A 20,978-nucleotide genomic window follows, 5' to 3' on the forward strand; every position below is an offset into this window, starting at 1 on the left:
ATATTACAGTGGAATAAAAAAAGGTTACATGAAATAACAATTATAGTATACGTTTCTATACTAATTTAAAGGTAAAATCGCATTTGACTTAAAAAAAACATTAAAATGAAACTAAAGAAAGATTCCGAGCCCGGATAAAAAACAGTTTTTGCCGTTGTATCTATAATTAACTAAAAAATTATTAAAAATCATATGATTATGAAAATAAAATGTTGAAAGGTCAAAATGTTCAGCAAAATAAACTCTATAAAATAGGGATCTTTATTTTTTCCAAACATTCAAAAATAATTGTTTTAAATTTTTTGCCAAAAAATTTAATCAAATTAAAAAATTATATACATTTAGCCCTTGTCTAGGTGAACCTAATAAAAAAAAATAACATACTTATGATATATTTATTATCTCAGAAGATATCGCTATGGGTAAATCCTCACGGACACTCTGTATACCTACACGCAATCTTAATTTCAGAAAATACAACGTTTTTGAAAATATTTTTCCTTCAGTAGTAAACATATTCGAATAAAAAATAATATATTTTTTACTCACTTTTATCGTTATATATTTTTTGAAGTTGTTTACTCTGTTGAATGACAATACTTATACATTTTTAATTTCACATTCTTAAGCAGAATATTATGCAGAGTATTTTGAAATATTTGGAGTACCCGCATGTGCTTCTATTCCCCTTCACCATTGCTCATTTAAACTTAAATCAGGTATTTATAACTCATAAACAACTCTTCAAAAATGTTATTTTTAAATACCAAATACCGAACTATGTACTGCATATTTTAGTTTGGAATAAGGAATAAAAATGCCCGTTGTAATTAAAAAAGTTAAAAAAAATTATTTCCAAAAACGTTGATAGGTAGAAATAATTAGTGCCTCATGTTAAAAAAAGGTTACATGAAATAACAATTATAGTATACGTTTCTATACTAATTTAAAGGTAAAATCGCATTTGACTTAAAAAAAACATTAAAATGAAACTAAAGAAAGATTGAATTATATGATATATGTCATATTATATTATAGGAGAGTAAAACATATATTTTGAATAATTTGAACGTGCGATTTAAAGAAATGATTAATATACTGTTAATTATACTCGTCGAATGTGATGGACTGTATAAAAAACCAAATTGTGTTAATGAGAAAATGTTGATACCTTTATTTTACAAACCATTCTACCTACTGGTATATAGGTAAATACCACTTTTACGTTTCTATGCAACAGAATTATAGATCAATATTCTCTATAATGTATGAATTATACTCATGATGTAGCAATGAAATTTGAATTCAAAAATAAAAAAAACGTACTTGCGGGCAATCGGCAATGATAGTATACACATTTACATATTTACACACGCAGGCTCGGATTCCGTCAACAATTGTATGCAAGTAGATACAACATTCGAGTAAAACACTGACGACTTTAAGTGAATGACTTTGGAGATTTTCGAAGATACATGAACGTCGGAAAAAATGTGACGCTTCTGTACGCGTATACGGTGACATGACATAAATAACAATACTTTATTTTCGTACGACACAATGTGAATGCACGAAAATTCAATCATTCCGGCTTGAGTCTTTGTTTGTTTACTTTGTTCTTTATATTTGTTTTCAGGTGTGTATACATAAGGGTAAAGGTAAGTGCGTGTAGTTAATTGTATACGAAACTTAAGTACGTACCGTAATAGCTGTACGCGCTGCCTATTTTTTATAATAGAATTTAAAGATCCTCGAAGAATGGTGTTAAAGGTTTTTGTTCGTTTGGAAAACACGTTTCGGATTTAAAAAAACTTAAACAAAATTACATGGTATACCATTGTATACAATTTCTATATACTTAGAACATATATTAAATAATATTGTTAACCGAATACTGCAAATTTTATTTTCAACGGATCGTTTTTCTAGGATAAAAACGCAAAAAAATGAAAACGATTATCGTGGTACATAATATTATAATGTTCTGCGTATGGCTTCAAAAAATGAAATTTGATTTAAATTTGTATCATGATATTTTCACCATAATAAGATCTTATATTTTAGAGACTTAGAGTTATAACAAATGAATTCTAAAACGTAATTAAAAATATATTGATGATATATTTGCATCATAACGCATAACTATATTAAAGATGATTTATCTGCTCGTTTAATTTAATTTTACTTAATAAAATTTAATTTTAAAGTATGTTAAAAATGTATCGAATGTATGTAGGTACTATGTTCATCTTCTTTTACACAATACATACAATAATAACATACCCGGCATCGAGTGTATGTAAAACTTAATACACAGATGCGTATATTGAGATATACACGACGTGTACTTATAATAATATTTTGTGAAAAATCAATTTCGATTTAAGTAAAAATAATGTCCAATATGATGGTTTTATTGGGTACATTTATATTGATGCATATTATTCGTTAAACTTTTAACTATAGTATTAAATTAAGCCGAACAAATTAAATTTAAAAAAACCAAAATTGGTACAAAATTACTCTAGATGAAACTTTTTTTTGAAATACGTTTAAAAAAATAAAAACGATTTCAAAAAAATGTTTTCACAAAGAAATAACTTAACAGTAAAACGTGAACGTGTGCAGACGAAAAAAAATTTAAAAACAATAGGAAAATTTCTTGTGTCTGGAATTTTCACTAACGGCGGGGTTTAATTACATTACATCTGAAAACATGATAATTTATGTAAACAAGCGCAATACGATTGTGCGCGGTTCTTATATTTAGCAATACCTTTTTATGAATTACGAATTTACCGTGAAAAATATACATACTGATAAAACAATGGAAATTAGTTTAGTTAAGTTTAGCTCACACATGCATTTGTTTCAGTTTGCAATAAAATAATATTTAGCAAGAGTAATGCCCGGATAGGCAGCTGGTATATCAATAATTAATAAATACATTTTATAAACAGTGTGTCAGTCATATACGTAGATATCATTATTCCACTTCCGTCGCACTGTCACTTCCGAGTTAATCGACATAATATTCAGCCTCAAACAAATATCGTCTAAGCACCTTGAGCCTTTAGGAATTGGTCATTATTGTTTCTGTACCTGTACGCCGTATGACAATATTTGTTTTTGATTAATGTTTATTAGCATAAATGTTGCACTGTCCGTTTTAGCCAGGAACATGACAATTTTATATATTTGTTCGCTGTTCACGCAATCGTCAAATACCATTTGAACGTACGTCGTCATCTGTTTATCACTAATTATTTTGTGCAGGGCTTCAAGATACCTGTCCCGAGCACTGGGACGAGAAGACATTTTGATTTAGATATTCTTTTGTACGCGTCAGTACGTTTCACTGCATCTCATCGCATCTTACTCACCGTCCCGGAAATTAATATCGAGCCCAGTGTGTTCATCGTTTTTCGCAGATCTTCGTTGGCTGTTCGTCGTGCGTTACTGTTCCGTCGACTGCAGCCGCATACCGGAAATCGACTAGTCCGCCGTTACCTTTGTACGTGTAATACGCTGCGTAGACGTGACGTGCGGCTACGATCTCGTAATCTTTATATCGTAATATAATCCAGTGTTGTTTTCTGTTGTGACGTTACGTCCTTATAAACGTTACTTATACTACATTATTATGCTGTCTCCCTTTCGTCGGTTATATCGTTATGTAACGATTTATTGTCATGTGCTCATCGTGTATATAAAAAAAAGGACAACGATTACACACTATTACTACGTGAATTGCGGCGAAAAACAAAACAGTTTGACGTATTTCACCGCATCGAATGCACCGCGCTGCCGCGGAACAGCATAGAATTCGTTCGCACTCGCTGCACTCGTCGGATTCACGTAGGACATGCCATGATAAGTCTATAACTATATTTTTTAAATTGTTCTTTGACCATCGACTCGTTAGAACATATTATTATATATTTTTACCATTTGAGCCAACGTACGACGTATAAGCTTTGCCGCCGGGCGCCGACCGACACACACTCACAGTCACATATATAATTGTCGCTATTTTTGTATTTTATATTTTTGTGTGATCGTGAATTATTATATAATGCGTGTAGATTACGCACGATGCGTTATGGTAAGACGCCGCGTCGTCTGCGGTAAATATCATTAACACGGCCGCCGTGCCATTTTTATCTTGTGCCGAACGTTATAGCAGCAATATCGGCGCGCGCGTTTCTATATCTGTTATCACAATATTAATATAAAAATTATTTTACTCTAATAGTAAATAGGGTGTTGTATTTTTCCCATATTAGCTGCAGGCTCGAACAGCCAGTTCCTTTAAATATAGAATCTTATTGTTAATGTGCGCCACAAAGGCCATTTGTTTGCTTATCGTGATTAGATTTATTGTAAATCTCGCGGCTCTAAACACCAATTGTATTGTACTTGTGTGCAAACGTCATTTTTTGTATATTATGTAAAATGTATAGCACATGACCAGCTGGCCAGTATTCGCTCCACAAACTGTGAGTTTTGTACTATACATATTTTTTAATTTTTAGTTGTTAGACCAAAATGGCCGTACATTTATTATTATTCTGTTGGACCAGAAGGCCGAAGGGCCGCTTTTTGTATTAATATTAAAGCTATACGGCTACAGCTCTAATAGCTGTTATCATATTATTATTATACATTTATACTTTTATTCTGTTGGGCCAAAAGGACCAAAATATTATATTTTTATTTGTCAGCCACAAGGGCTGTACATTTATAATTTATATTTATCTTGTTTGGCCATAAGGGCTCTGATTTATTATTATTTTTGTAAAATCTTGATGTTTTGCTGATATTTTTATACATTTTTTGTACCTGCAAATATTATTTAATTTGTACAGCAACTCATTTTTACTCGAAACGTGTTACCATTTTTTTAAAAAAATATTTGTTTAATCGTATACACACCCACACATATACACACTCACACATCCACACACACTAGCACTCTCTGGTCTTGCTCGGCGAACCCGTCCACCTCCTCTGATACACACCTTTACACAGGTCGGTCGGCGTGTCGCGTGTGAGTATTATAGCATGCGAAGTATTTTGGTGATTGGGCGTCACAGCCTATTATTGTCCGTACATTAAAATCATGACATAGTTTATCAAAGTTTACACGATATCATACTTGAGAGTTCCGACACAGTAAGATACTATACACGTAATATATAAATCGGACTTAAGTTTCATCTTTTATCGAGTTCGTAGCAAAAAACCTACTCACAGCTAAAACAGGTATTAATTGTTTTTTATACATTTGGTGCAAATAACAAGAGTCTTGCACATGACCTATAGACTATAATACCAACACTAAGTCAGCATGATCAAGATTATGAAACACTTGGTCTTGGACTCTTGGTCTTGTTTTGATCATCATTATAGCTATACGCTGCCTCCACATCCATCATAAAGGTACGTGCGGTTCAGTCCCGATTCAGTCTGGTTAGGCTAAGAATCCAGTTAGGTCTTAGGACCTACATTTTATTGTTTTTTTTATAATTTCGTTAATCGTTCTAATATAAATTTGATTTAGGTACCTAAACAATAATATACATTTCAAAGGATAGTAAAACAGTTTAACGGACAAAATTAATCGTTTTAAATCTAGAAAAACATTTACTTCCATGCGTTATTATAATTTTTATATAGGTTAAGATCATAATATAAATTATAATTATTTATTTGCCACATTGATATAGTTTGTTCAATTTATACAAAAATCATATTATGTAAAATACATTTAATACACGATTATAAAACTTATATTCTATCTCAGAATCAATTTCGAACGGTATGTGCGGTACCACAAAGTACGTCGTTTAGGTATGCAAATATCAAGCCAATGACCGTGTGGATATTTTTTTTTATTGTATTGCTCTTACTAATCTGGTGCATTCTTATAGTTATTTGTTTAATTATTATTATTATTATCTACTGGGCACCACTTAGTTTCTAATATAGTGTAGTTATTACTTATTGTATTAATTGTTGTGCAATATTTACACTAAAAAGTGTAAGTACAGAAGAAAGTTATATACAAAAAAGGTTCGGGTTAAATTATTTGTTAATATTTATAATGTCATCACGGAATTCGGCTGGTAAAATCAGTGGTTCAAGCATAACCGAGGTTTAAACTATGATTGTAAAACGGGTCCTAACAGACGCGTGGCTTATAAAATATCGAACAAATGTTTATAATTTTTAAACGTGATTCAAAGTGGCCACGTCAGTATAATTAATAATTATTAATGTTTAATGAAATTATAAAATATATGTAAAACACGTTTTAAGAAACAACGAACAAGACATTTCAAAAGTACACAATAAACAACGGCACTTATGCGACGATATAGTTGGTACAAATGTCGCGATATAATCAGTGTGGGCCACTGGTCAAATCTAACCAATGCACAATATCATCACCGACAGTTCCGGCAAACAAAAGTATCAAAAAAGGTGGCGTGGTGATGACTAGGCTTCGAGAGTGACGATATCCGCCGAGCGATGGTTAATTCGCGTTTTTATGTGACGACAGCAGCGGTGGTGACGGATGACAAAAAAAAATATAAAAAAATAACAAAACGCGTATCGATGAATTGGTACAGCGGAACTGATACTCGTGGTACTGATACTACGGTTTTCGCTCTGCATACTGTCGGCGGGCAGTGAAGAAAGCGAGCGATGAGCGTCTTACCACCAAACACTGCACAACATAACCTGTCACGGATTTCCGCATCACGTGCCGTTATTTTGTCTGGACGACTTCGACTAAGGGCGCGGGGCCGCGGCCACTGCGTCACTATTATTATAATCTCGGAAAAAAAGGTAGGAACCGTGTGACTTCTTGTCCGACCACATCATAAATGTTTTGCGCAGTTCGAGTGTTGCTTCCGGATCAACCGTTCGATCAGACCATCAAACGCATTGCTCATTTCTACACATCATGATGTGCACATCCGGTGTTGCGTCTTCTACTACTGGCGCCGTTCGGCGTGACAGTCGATTATTGTTTTACTGCAGTGGTTTCAATTTCATCAAATTTCAAGACCGCGCAGCTTACACATTTTGTGTCAGCATAATCTTAATCTTGATTTTTAAAATTCAAACACATTTTTAGTGTATATACGAATTTAATATGTATCAAGGATTTGTTTATATAAGGTGTAGCTATATTACCGCAGGCGTCCAATGGTTAAGTAAAACCGAGACTGGCAAACCTCCTGCGCTACGCCCGATAACTGTAGGTATATATTTAAAAATTATCGTATGCGCGTACAGTTATTTATAACTTCTGTATCATTTTTATTTTAAAAATTGAATATCATATAAATGGATTTGTTCAAAACTGTAGACGCCGGACTATTTTTATGTAAAAAGCGCATGTTCGTTGATTATTTTTATTTTTGATGTACTTACTGATATTTTCGATTGGCTGTTAACATCTGTACACGGAATATTTATGAGTATTTAAGCCGATAATCGCTGCAGATGGCAAAAAAAACCATTAAACTGACATTTCCAGAAAAAACGAAACAATAAATATTTTATGTTGTCACACTGCTGTTCGTGTTCTCGTTCAGACGTAAATTAAAATTTATTGTGTATCGTATAAGAAGCTTGCTGGCGTTTTGTTCTGGGAATTTTTAGGTAATTCTTGAAATAACTGTAAAGTTGTTTCGCGTTGATTTCGATACACTCCGAATGCGCTCAGAAATATTTTTAAGTTAACAATATATGTATAGTTATTAGTTTATTACTTATTAGTTATACTTAAGAGTGATGTTAACCTGGAGATGCGTAACTCGTATAGGTACATAGGTATAGGTACTATTATGTGACTTATATAACGTAATATATACGGAAAGATAATTTAACTCTAATCGCTATACAGAGTGTCCCGTGAGGATATCCACATTTGCCGTAGAGGCGAACGAGCCCGGATAAAAAACAGTTTTTGCCGTTGTATCTATAATTAACTAAAAAATTATTAAAAATCATATGATTATGAAAATAAAATGTTGAAAGGTCAAAATGTTCAGCAAAATAAACTCTATAAAATAGGGATCTTTATTTTTTCCAAACATTCAAAAATAATTGTTTTAAATTTTTTGCCAAAAAATTTAATCAAATTAAAAAATTATATACATTTAGCCCTTGTCTAGGTGAACCTAATAAAAAAAAATAACATATTTATGATATATTTATTATCTCAGAAGATATCGCTATGGGTAAATCCTCACGGACACTCTGTATACCTACACGCACTCTTAATTTCAGAAAATACAACGTTTTTGAAAATATTTTTCCTTCAGTAGTAAACATATTCGAATAAAAAATAATATATTTTTTACTCACTTTTATCGTTATATATTTTTTGAAGTTGTTTACTCTGTTGAATGACAATACTTATACATTTTTAATTTCACATTCTTAAGCAGAATATTATGCAGAGTATTTTGAAATATTTGGAGTACCCGCATGTGCTTCTGTTCCCCTTCACCATTGCTCATTTAAACTTAAATCAGGTATTTATAACTCATAAACAACTCTTCAAAAATGTTATTTTTAAATACCAAATACCGAACTATGTACTGCATATTTTAGTTTGGAATAAGGAATAAAAATGCCCGTTGTAATTAAAAAAGTTAATTTTTTAAATTATAAAGATATGAATATAATTTTTATAAAAAAATGTTTTAGAATCACTTAAAATCACGTTAAAAAAATTATTTCCAAAAACGTTGATAGGTAGAAATAATTAGTGCCTCATGTTAAACTGATGATCATCATCGGTATACGTGCCCCAAGTTCCTGTAAAGGGTCTATCGTGAATTATTTATAAACCTGAGACATCCAAATTCAAATATTTTTGCGATGGCGTGTAAAAAGTGTAAAAAAAGTGGTTAAAATTAATAATAGTATACAGTCAAATTGTAAAATATCGATCTAGTGAATTCCCAAGTGAAAGTTCGTTGCATATCGTTTCTGCTACATAGATACAATGTTGCATATATCGATATATCCATCAGTATAATATCAAAACGCAGATAAATATTGGCATTTTATAATAATTATATATACATTATTATAAAATAACAAATATACTTACGTACGTTGAAAATAAGTCACAACACGAATGAAAAATGAAACGAGTTTACTCCCGTATTTCCGTAGAAATCATAAAAATTATGGTTCAGCACATCATAATCAACATATTACATATATTATTGGTTGTCTAATGTTATAAAACCAATCTCTTGGAGAAGAGAAAGAGGTGTTGAAATGATTTAGATTTCTATAAAATACGTTGTCATACATGGTTTTATTTCATATTTTATATTAAAATAATATGAATAAGAGTGATGACCTAGTTTTAGTAGGTTAGACGTTAGACGGTTAGTGTGTAAAGCCTGCCACATGTTATATTTAAATATCAAATTAAAAGACCCGGCCCCTGAAAAAATCACCCTGGCCCCAACTGTATATTCATACATGCGTGATATATTTACAAGAATTGCAGCCCGTAAACAACCCTAAAATAATAATATTATACTATCGCGGCAGAAAAAATTACATTTCGATCAGATACGACTGATGCGAGTAACACGGAATATTTTCCTTTCGTTCGACATTCAAAATTAAAGGATAGTGAGAAAATTAAAGAATGTCTCGTATTGTATTTATTTATATCATGATTATTATTATAATAATTAAGGTACTCGAAAAACGGTCTGAAACTAATTTACCTGTGTAAAAACACCGACTGAACACGATTCTGTTATAATATTATGGGCACAGAGCGTTATTGCAAATGAGCGCTATTACTGCTTAAATGTCTTAAATGGTTTGCAAATGAAATTCATGTATGTTATGTATAAGTGTAATATGTAGGTATATATGATATTATGTATACGACTTGAAATAAATAGTGGTGGCATTTAATAAACCGTTTGTGGATACGAATGTACACGATAAATCTTGATTTTTAATTAAACTTGACTTGCTAATCAAATATGTAGGTACTGCAGAAGACGTGTACGATATATTACATTATACATAATAAGAGAATGATTAATCTGTGTTATTCGCGGCTAGACAACACGACACGACCGACGGTCTTATATTAAACTTTGTGATCCGCAGCGAATTCCTAGCGATCAATCTAAAGGCCAAAACGCACCGTGACAATGCGCGAATACCTTGTAAAAGAGAAAAATCTCATTTTTTTCCAGGCACCAATAATTATTATTACTGGCGTCCACTGCGTGACTGAGATTCGAAATCCCTGTAATTTTGATCGTGACTTTTCCCAAATGAAAAACCTTCATATGTAACGAAATATATATAACGATCAGTTTGGAAAAGAAAAAAAAGACTTGTAATAAGTCATTTAACCGATTGAAGCAATTACTGCAGTCGGTCATTAGAGAACGGAGACTAGGGGACCAAACAGCTAATTCTCTGACAAAACCCTAAGCACACAATAAGTATTAAACCATTTATACGTAGAGCATTAATGATGGTGCATGTTACAAATTATTATGGGTACGTATAGTTGGGTAAAAGGTATACCTACGCGATTATAGAGTTTATTTAAATATCGAAAATACGGATGGATACTAATAAATAATTAGTTTACGAACCTTCGATCTATCCGGGAGACAACTAGTGTGATTATTTTTGGGTAATGGGTGGCAACTCGTTTATAATTATGAACTCTCTGATCATTGAACGTCACTTATAGAGTAGCTATTGACTTAAGTCATTAGCTAGCCTAATCATTAATTAACCTTTTTATTTACGATTGAGATGGGAGGCATTCTTATATATTTAGGAGGGAGCAACTTGTCTGCACCGGAAAATATATGTTATACTCGTTTAGGGAATACAGTAATATAACAAAAGTTTTACATAATTTAAATTCATTACAAAACAATATTTTTGAAAAATAATTACATTTTAAATGTTTTTTTCTCTTTGACAATAACACGCATTTTTAATTTCATATTTCGAAGCATAATATTTTTTAGAGAATTGAAACGTCATTGCAATTGTTTTTTATAACGATGATATTATGAATAATATGATAATAATAATATAATAATATTATAATATGAGACAATGCGGCAATGTTACAAGTAAACCTATTTTAGTTTATGATGTAAAATTATTCTTCTCCATAAAAAAAAAAAATGTCTGCACAATTTTAACATAATGTCAATTTTGTTACAATATTATAATAAGTAACTATAATACGTTATTGATAATGATAAATATAGTTTGAAGTTTAGAATAAATGTAGACCAAAATTTCATCTAACATCAGTGTATTAATTAATATCCTTTAATATGCATTATACATTTATTTATAGTTAATGTGCTTTGTTGAAGAAAAATAACGAAAAAGCAATTATTGGAAGAATGTACTTATGTGTTTTATTTTGACATTTTAACACATTAATGGAATATAACCACCCAACTTTAATTTTTATTTTAAAATAAATAATCATTATAAAATGAATTATTTGAAAAAGGGCTAAATTCAACTAACTGAGTTCCGTCAATCAATAGTTTTTATCTACTCATCACGTCATCACACATGAATGCATGTTGTACATAAATTACACACTTTTGCTTTTAATTATTGTACATTATAATATATTTTAATGTTTAGTGTTTAACAGTGGCGTGGCGATGGGGGTAATCGAGAGGCGGCCGCCTCTCAGTTTTTTTTGGTGGGTGATGGGTGACACTGGGTGGATGGGAAATAATTTAAATTCATAATAACGAATTTAGGAAAATAACACATAAAATGATATTTTAATATTGTTTAATATAGATATAAACGAAAGCTAGTATCCAGTAGGCAGTGGTTACTAACCATTAGGTAGTTGGTAATAATACCTACCTAATAAGTACAATTGTCTGTGAAAAGCAATCACCCCCCCCCCCTATTTCCAATTGAGAGACAAAATTATGGTTGATGGGTGGGTGGGTGGGTAGGTATCGCAAAATATACTTGCCTCTGAAAATATTCGAGTTCGCCACGCCACTGGTGTTTAGACTTTATTATATTATGTAATATATGTTTCTTATTGATACAAATGTATCATATATATTAATATTATAAGATTTATTCGATTTGTAAAAAAACTATAAACTGTAATATGTTGACAATACAAAACATATTTTAATGCTTAGCTGTTATAACTTGTTATGAAACATTTTCGTTTGTAAAACAAAGGACAAATTTGGTCATAATGTTCAAAATATGAAATTTTGGAGAAATTGATAATTTTTTTAAACAATTGTTCGGTTTACTATTCTCTACTATTAAAATAAAATACTATTTTGTTCAATACTGTAACTTGTATTGGCCAAATTGTAAAACTTGTTTAAACAAGAATATATAGGTAGGTACATAATATTGCTTGTGATGTCTTCCTCACATTTTGAAATAAGATATAGTTAATAAATACTACGAAATGAAAGAAATCAGATTCGAATCTCACCTGTTTTCGGTATTGTATATTATAATTATAAAAATTGAAGATTCAAATATTTTTATTGATTTTAGAATAAAAAAATGTTGCGTGTTCCGACATAAATATTAAACGATGGACTTGCTTGTTTGTTCTGCGCTTTGGCACGATTTCTAAAGAAGGGCAAAAATTGTATACATGATTCTGTATAATAAAGCAGCTGTTAGTCGTTCCCAATGTCTCTCCACGTGCATTCATTACGGAGGTCTTGTGCAGAGCGACTAGGAATTTTCAATAGGGCACCTGATTGGTTCGTCGGATACGCGCGACGCAGCAAAAAAAATTTATATTTGTCGAAATGTCGCATAAATAATACATACCTAATGTATACACAAAAACATGAATAATTATATTATCAGTCATAAGCTCATAACCATAATAATAATAATATGATACAAGATTCTATGCAGAGTCGCAAAGATTGAATTTTATACGTTCGTGGTTATTGTATACTTATAGATGTTCACTAAATTTGCACGGCAAAACGTATCATAATAATATTAAACAAGACCTGTGATCGACAATTACATACTAGATAAGCGATAACTAGATATTAAATATAATATATTTATAGAAAGTATATTTATAAAAGTATAAAAACAATAAAAATAACTATATAGACCTGTGAATTTGTAGGACTCATGATGAAAAGTTTGTCTTAAGTTAGCGATTTTTAAAGTAGAGTTTGAATTATGCGTAATAATGAATTGTATTGTGATACTTTTACTTTGCATTTGTTTGCATAATTTTAAATATTTTTATAGCACTTAACTGTATTATAATAACATTTATATTGATTGATCTTTATTATTTTATACTTTTTAAAAATTGTATTTTAGTGCATATTTAGAGCATTTTTGGGATTTTAAGTGAATTTTAAACAATATATTTTGTAATTTAAAATGTATTTTTTAAGGTTACTATACAAGGTATTTCATGTATGGTCACATCTTTTTCTTCAATAATATAGTTGCTATATTTTTAAATTCTTGAGGTTTTTTGTACTAGGTTATAGGTACTTAAGAAGAATCCTTCTGAAATACAAACCTTGGTTTTTCATATGAGAGCCTCCATAACTGTAAATTATTTAACGGATAATTTTCTTGAAATATTTGACGTATTGTCAGATTCAAAGTTCGTACGAGTAGTTTCTGAGTTATTTTATTTTTTGTTCTAAAGAAAAAAGGTCCAAAGTATTGCGGGCTTATAATATAATGGCTATGGTGACTTGAAAATTGTAGTTATTAATATATTAATTTATCAACATATTAATAATTTGTAAAAATAGTCCATACATGAAACATAATACATACTATTACCTACTATTATTACGTCTATTTCAAATTTTTGTAAAGCCATTTTTAAGGAATATTATCTTTAGTACAAACATTTTAGTGGATACTACTCATTTGAATTTTCAATATAGAAATTTTCAAAAAAAATATCCACTAAATAATTTACAGTAAAAAAGTGGGGTTTTCATTTGAAAAACATAAGTTTGCATTACCTACAGGACACACAAAAAAAAAAAACTAAGAATTTGAAAAGATTGTCTTTGAGTACATATTTGAAAAATCTTAAAAGCAAAACTTAAATAAATCCATTATTAATAAGATATCATAGGAGTGAGCATATTTGGTGAATAAAGTACTGTGTATAAAGTTCACAACCCAATTATTCTAACGATCCAGTGCACACGCCGCTGAGCATTCGGGCATCGCCCGTTTCCGCCAAAAAACCGGTTCCCTGATTTAGGCATAGCCCTTTTCCGCCAAAAACGAAAAAGGTATGATTCCCGTTTCCGCCAAAATTTATTTTTGTGAAAAGACGATTCCGTCAATTTGGGAACCATGTACAAGTATTATATATTCTTATCATATAAAAATATTTTTATTATTATAAATTATAATACAAGTATAGGTCAAATATAGTCTCAATAGAGTTTAGAAAAAACATATTGTTATTTTTAAATAATTAAAAATGTCACAAAAAATATTAACAAATTCCATTTTGAAAATCATATTAACTGTTGTTAAACTGATGACGAAAAGAACAGATACTGAATTATAATATAAGAATTTAACATTAGTCAGATAATTATTGTGTGCGAATTATAAATAAACTATGATACAGCGTGTATACTTCCTTCCGTTATTGACGATTATCAACAATTATCGAAGATTATCGCTGTATATATTGTTGTACCTATTTGCAATTTCGCAATTATTTACAAATGCCATTGCTATTACCTACATTTTACATTACTATTTTATTTTATATACACCACAACATATATATTGCTTAAAAATTAAGACCATTGGTTTCCAAACTTTTTTTTGCGGGAATGTCTTTTGGCGGAAACGGGAACCGTACCTTTTTTGTTTTTGGCGGAAAGGATAGTCCAAAAGGACTATGGCGGAAACGGCCAATATTATTTTGGCGGAAACGGGTAACTCCCGAGCATTCAACAGCGGCAATACTAAGGAGTCCCAGAAATAACTACGATATTAATTCCGACGGACACAATGAAGGTATTGCCATTATTATTTTATTATCATTATTATCGTAGTATAAGATTAAGTCGTGCCGTTTGGCGTAGAGATGGCAATTGTTGAGTCAAAATTCACTTTAAATGGTTGGCAGCATCACGAGTCCGTTGAATTATCTATTATATTCAAATCGGTAATCTCTTACGCAATATAATATAGTGTATACCATAGCACGCCGTTTATATTAGACACTGCAGAATATCGTCGGCGATTTTAAAATGTTTTTTTCCACGTAAAAATGATAGACGATTAATATAATATATAATATGTTAGTCATCAATCAAAATCAAGTGCCAAAACCTTGATGGAGTGTTTCGTTGACAAATTGGCGGAACACGATATAAAATATGCATATATTATACCTAAAATCCGTTCGATCGAATTTCGAATAAAAACTGGGGATTTGGTCGTTTCCGTCGAATATCGATTCCAATATACTTTTAAATAATATTATGTTGATTCCGTCGGCCATCGTTTCCCATACAAGTATACGGTAGAAACAAAATCAACAAAATATCAAATTATAATAAATCAAATACTAGTGAAGAGGGTTATTATATTTTCATTAAATAAAATGATATTGTAATTTTTTTTAATAGTGATATAAATTTAGGAATCCATCAAAAAAATTACAATAAAAGTAATAAAAAATTGATATGCACTTATTGCACTTATGTGAATTTTCTGAGCTAAATTTTGGATGAAATGATTCAAAAATGCAGAGTCGTTGGTTCTGATGTATATCAAAGACGATGCTCATTATTTTCGCATTATATTTAAATGTTTCATCGAAATGTTATGATCAATTAACTAATCACAGAATTCGTTCAGCTTCTCTTCATCAGTTATTAGTAAAATCGTAATGTATGGACCAGCGGAATCGACTAAAACCGAAAGTTAGGAATAAACGTTATAATCAGTGTCATACAACAACAGATAAAATTCAGTCGTCTAACTCATACTCAAGGGGAATACAAATAAATTCTATACATATAATATGTATTATACCTATTCATCTAACACGACCTTTAAACAGCAGTTTTAGGGGCCCAGGAAAAATTCGATCAACTAACTTAATTCGAAAAATTACAGAACGTCCTAGTTACGATGGAGACTAGACTGGTTAGGTTAGCGAGGTGAAATGTATGTATCGAAGCGATGATAGTACGCCAAGAAACTGCTTCAGCGGTAGATATAATTAATAAATATTAATTGTATCGAGAATGGTATCTAAATATACGCAATAATATCGTAACAGAAGAATTATTTATAAAAAACGAGATCCGCCACGCCGGCGCCTGTGCGGAGCAGCGATCGTCGGCGGCGGCCAAAAAACAAATCAAAATCTAACAATAATAATAATAATAATAATAATAATACACAGGACATCCGTTGACATGCCAGACAAAATAATATTATGTACAAGATGACGACAGGAGGAATTTCGGCAGCATCGTGTACGATATAAAATACGGCGGTCGATATGGTGACGATGAGTGGCGTTGAGAGATTTACACACTGACAATCTTACCGTGCGGATCGTTTGCTGCAGCGACGGGACCGTGTCGTGTAAATGCGCGGTAATCTCGTGTTCGACGTGTAAAGCGTGATGACGGCGGTTTTATGATGTTACATGTAACGTAATCCGCGATTTATTTACACGGTTTTCCGCTCGTCCTTTGGCGCACCAACGGCTATTCTCGACGTCCCGATGGTCGGCGAACATAATAATAATATATCGTACATATTAAGTTATATCATACGTCTGATTGTTGTTATTATTTTTACGATATTATATTATATTACAATGTGTAGGTATGTGTTATGCGAAGCGTTAACGCGCAGACGACAGCGATGCCGATATTACAATAATATTGGTAAATATGATATCGCACCGGCCGCTCGCGCTACTGCGACGGCGTGACGCGCGTCATCCGAGCCGGCTGTCGGCCGGACGCGAGTTCCGAGCGATGACGTCGCCTTCTCGAGTTCTAATCTTAGACCGTCTCCGCCGTCGGGACAGTGGGCACTGCAGTGGACGCCGACTTATAGCCGCGTGTCGTCTATATACCGTGTTATATAATCCGGTGATCGGTCAAAATGAACCACGGTCTAAAAACTATATATCCAAACACTATGAATGTCCAACATTAAATATCAATATAAAATATAAAAAAGCGGGTAAGTAAGCGGATGTCGCTCTGCAGTACAGTAGGTTACAATAGTGGGTTACTGTAATGGATGGTATTAAATTTGAATTCGATGACGTAATATCATTGTATACGGAAAACGATTCTGAGTGGAGACGGTTTGATAAACTGATAGTCTAGGATATGTTATACTATATTAATTATATTGTTATAATTTCAAAAAAAAAAAAAAAACCCGTCGTCTTTAATTATTTAATATCATAAAATCGTGAAATCGTACGTTTTTTCTCCTTTAACCGCTTTTATATATGACCTCTCTAAAGTACCAGCTCAAGAACATTACCTTTCAGAAAGATGCTACACTTGATACTTTTGAGCAAGTTTAGAGGGAGAAATAGTGTTTACAGAATAAAAAAGAACAATAAAAATAAAAAATAAATAAACATCATTGTAAAAACAATACATTCCTCGCGCGCTCCGCCCAGAATCTAAAATTTGGAAACATCGATCTTTGTATTTTTTTAAAGAAACACAAACATTTTGAATCGCTGATATTCTATACAAAAAATATAAAATAAATTTAAATTTAAAATATATATGAAATAGGATATTTAAACATAATTTCGTATAAATTGCAATTTTCTAATTAAGTCAATAATTATTATAATATAATATTATAATTTATAGGCTTGCGCACGAGGTAGTCAGGGTAGGCACTTGACTACTCTGCGAACTTTACTCCCTCTATATTCAATATCATCATAATATCCAAGAAATAATCTTAGTAAGTATAGTCTCGAAATAAATTAGACAAACACATTTTTACAACTTAGTGGTGAATAAGAATATAAGGTATTAATAAGTATTATATATACGTATGTCAGCATGTATGTGTTAATATGATATATGTATAAGAGTCATACTATGACTGCCCTGCCGGTATAATGTCTAGGCACGCTTATGATTACAATAATATAATAATAATATTAAAATTTAAAAAAAAGTGGGCTAGTGGGCATCACTCTGTTGTATAGTAGAGATGGAGAGTAGATCACTATAATGGATGTGTTAAATGTGAATGCAATGACAGGTATCAATGTATACGAAAAATGATTCTGAAAGGAGATGATTTTTCAGTCTAGGGTATATTATATTGCCTAAATTTTAACTATAATATGTTTTATTTGTGCTCAATATTTTAAATATAAATTTTATCAGCTCACAAAATTTTTTCTATATTGACTCTGGAGTTTTTTTTACAGTTATATTTGAAGAAAAGGTTATGCAGAACCTTGTGTTGGATTGTTTAACCTTAGACATAAATCACAATAATTTTATGAATTTACAACTTCCTAATTCCATGCAATTTTCGCAATTTTGGCATATTTCGTAAACATTTGAACTTTAAATATTTATAAACAAAAATTGTGACTAACTGTAAATTTTTTTTGCCACGATAAGTACAACTCATAATAAAACTTGTATTCAATTTTAAAGATTTTTTGGATATCCAAATTTTTTAAAGGCATTTCAAAAAAAAAAAAAAACGAAGAGTAGAAAATTTCAATTGTCGATAAATAGCTTTAAAAAGACAAAATATGTTGTAAATTTAATCATAAATAGATAACATTAATATAAAATTGTTGTGAAAGTTTCAAATATGATAAAACTACTGATAAGATATTAGATTAGTAGGTGGCCTAACATAGTATTATGTAAAATAACATGCAAAGTTGATTTTATTCCATGAATTATGACGTAAGTCTGTCTCCAATTTGAATGAAAACATGATAGTTAGCAGACAGCGTGACGTAGTCGAGTTGCGCAGACCAAGTTGACAACATACAATGCTATTTAGCCATGGATCATGCCATTGAAGTTGGCCCCACCGACTTTGGTCTTTTGAAAATAGACCAAAATAAACGATAAAAAATATTTTTCATATTGTATTTAAAAAAAAAAGAGTTTATACAATTTTCAAAATAATTAATTGATATAAGAATTCTAGATTCAATATTATTATTTGCAATTAGTTTTTAGACTGTTAGCATATGTTTTGAATCAACCTGCCTAAGTCAGATCTTTGTATGTCCTACTTCACGGACGTCTGTATAACTATTCACTACAGTTGTACCTAAATGATGGTCAACTAATAGGCTGATACAAGGTTAGATTATATTAGGTTAATAGCTATAGGTAGGTTTCTAGGTCAATAGTTACAACCTACCTCATAATTAATAATCTTATTATTTATGAACCTTTTTTTTTTGAAAATCGTGTTTTTTAATCTTTTACCGTCTGTATTATGTATTGTACCAAATACTGACACACAATCCAAATTTGTATGTGTTGTGTATAAAAATTCAAATGCTTATGTTTATATAGTAATATCACGAATTTAAAAAAGATATAGGTATGTATAGCGTTAAAATTTGGCAACAAATATTACCTTTCCGGCTACTTCTCCGCAGCCAACATCAATACAATCAATGAAAAAGAAAAGTGTGCGGTTAAGAGGACGCTATGGCTATACCCGCATGCGTCTGTCATACCAAATTTTACGCTCAAAAGATCACGCTTAGCTTCGTTAGTTTAAAATTTAGAATAAGCTGACATCTTGTAAAAATTAAAGGTAACATTATTATGGAGTGCTTCTTGTAGGTTTTTTATTATATTTTTATTTTAAAGCGAATTATTAGTATTTTAAAATTGTTAATTGTTTATGTATCTTAAAATACTCACAATTCGCTAGAAAAATTAAAATATAATATAAAGCCTACGAGAAGCCTTCCGTAATAATTTTACTTTTAATTTTTATAAGAGGTCAATTCACTCTAAATTTTAAACTAACGGAGCTAAACGTTATCTGCTGAGCGTAAAATTTGCAATGTAACGCACTTGTAGGACGGAGACAACACATGCGGGTGAAGCATCCTCTTAAGACTTTTGTTTTAAAAAAGAAAATAGAAACTCGGACTCTCGCATACTATTATTTTATACTATATTATAATATATATACATGTCCAAACCCTATCTATCAGTTCTCGACCATACACAAACTAAAGTAAATTTAATATAATTTAAACGTTTTGCCTCAGCGTGCATTGATTAGGTAATACGCGTACCATACGCGTATGGTCGAAAAAAAAACTCGTGACTAAACGTTGGATAAACTGAAACAAAATCAACCTTTTAAATAAAGTTAACAAATCTTAGAATTCACTGTTTTACTTGATTATTAATTATAGAAGTCTGGAGTGTCACTTTGCCACCATTTACTTATGTATAAATGCATAATTGATATTAAACAGATCAACGCTATTAATAAGTGCACAAATATATGTTGGAATCTGTTTAGATTAATTTTACCATCATATATTATTACCATAGTAATATATATTATAACATAGCACCTGCCAAGCAATTTACCAAGTTTTCAATTAATATAATAAATTAACTTAATTACTTTCTTGAAACGTTTTGATCTTTAAATAAATAACAATTATTATTATTATTATTAATAACGTATATAATACAATTATTATGAATTACCAGTTAGGTACCTATCTATGTTATACGTTTGTATGAGACGGAGACAAACGCATGCGTGTGTGATACATACTACATAGTAAATAGTTCATCATCTTTTAAATTTTTTTCCTTGGCAGACCACTCATAATCAATAATTCTAATCATCTGTACCTAGTG

General features: G+C 30.9%; 1 protein-coding gene across 4 annotated transcripts in view; it reads right to left on the bottom strand.

Moving 5' to 3' along the window:
- LOC107165374 (uncharacterized) overlaps positions 1 to 20,978 on the bottom strand; it is a 77,394-nt gene that overhangs the window by 18,626 nt on the left and 37,790 nt on the right. The gene's annotated exons all lie outside the window — the stretch shown is intronic.

Source organism: Diuraphis noxia, unplaced genomic scaffold (assembly GCF_037042655.1).
Source record: "Diuraphis noxia isolate RWA-SAM2 unplaced genomic scaffold, SU_Dnox_SAM2 contig0002, whole genome shotgun sequence".
Lineage (NCBI taxonomy): Eukaryota > Metazoa > Arthropoda > Insecta > Hemiptera > Aphididae > Diuraphis > Diuraphis noxia.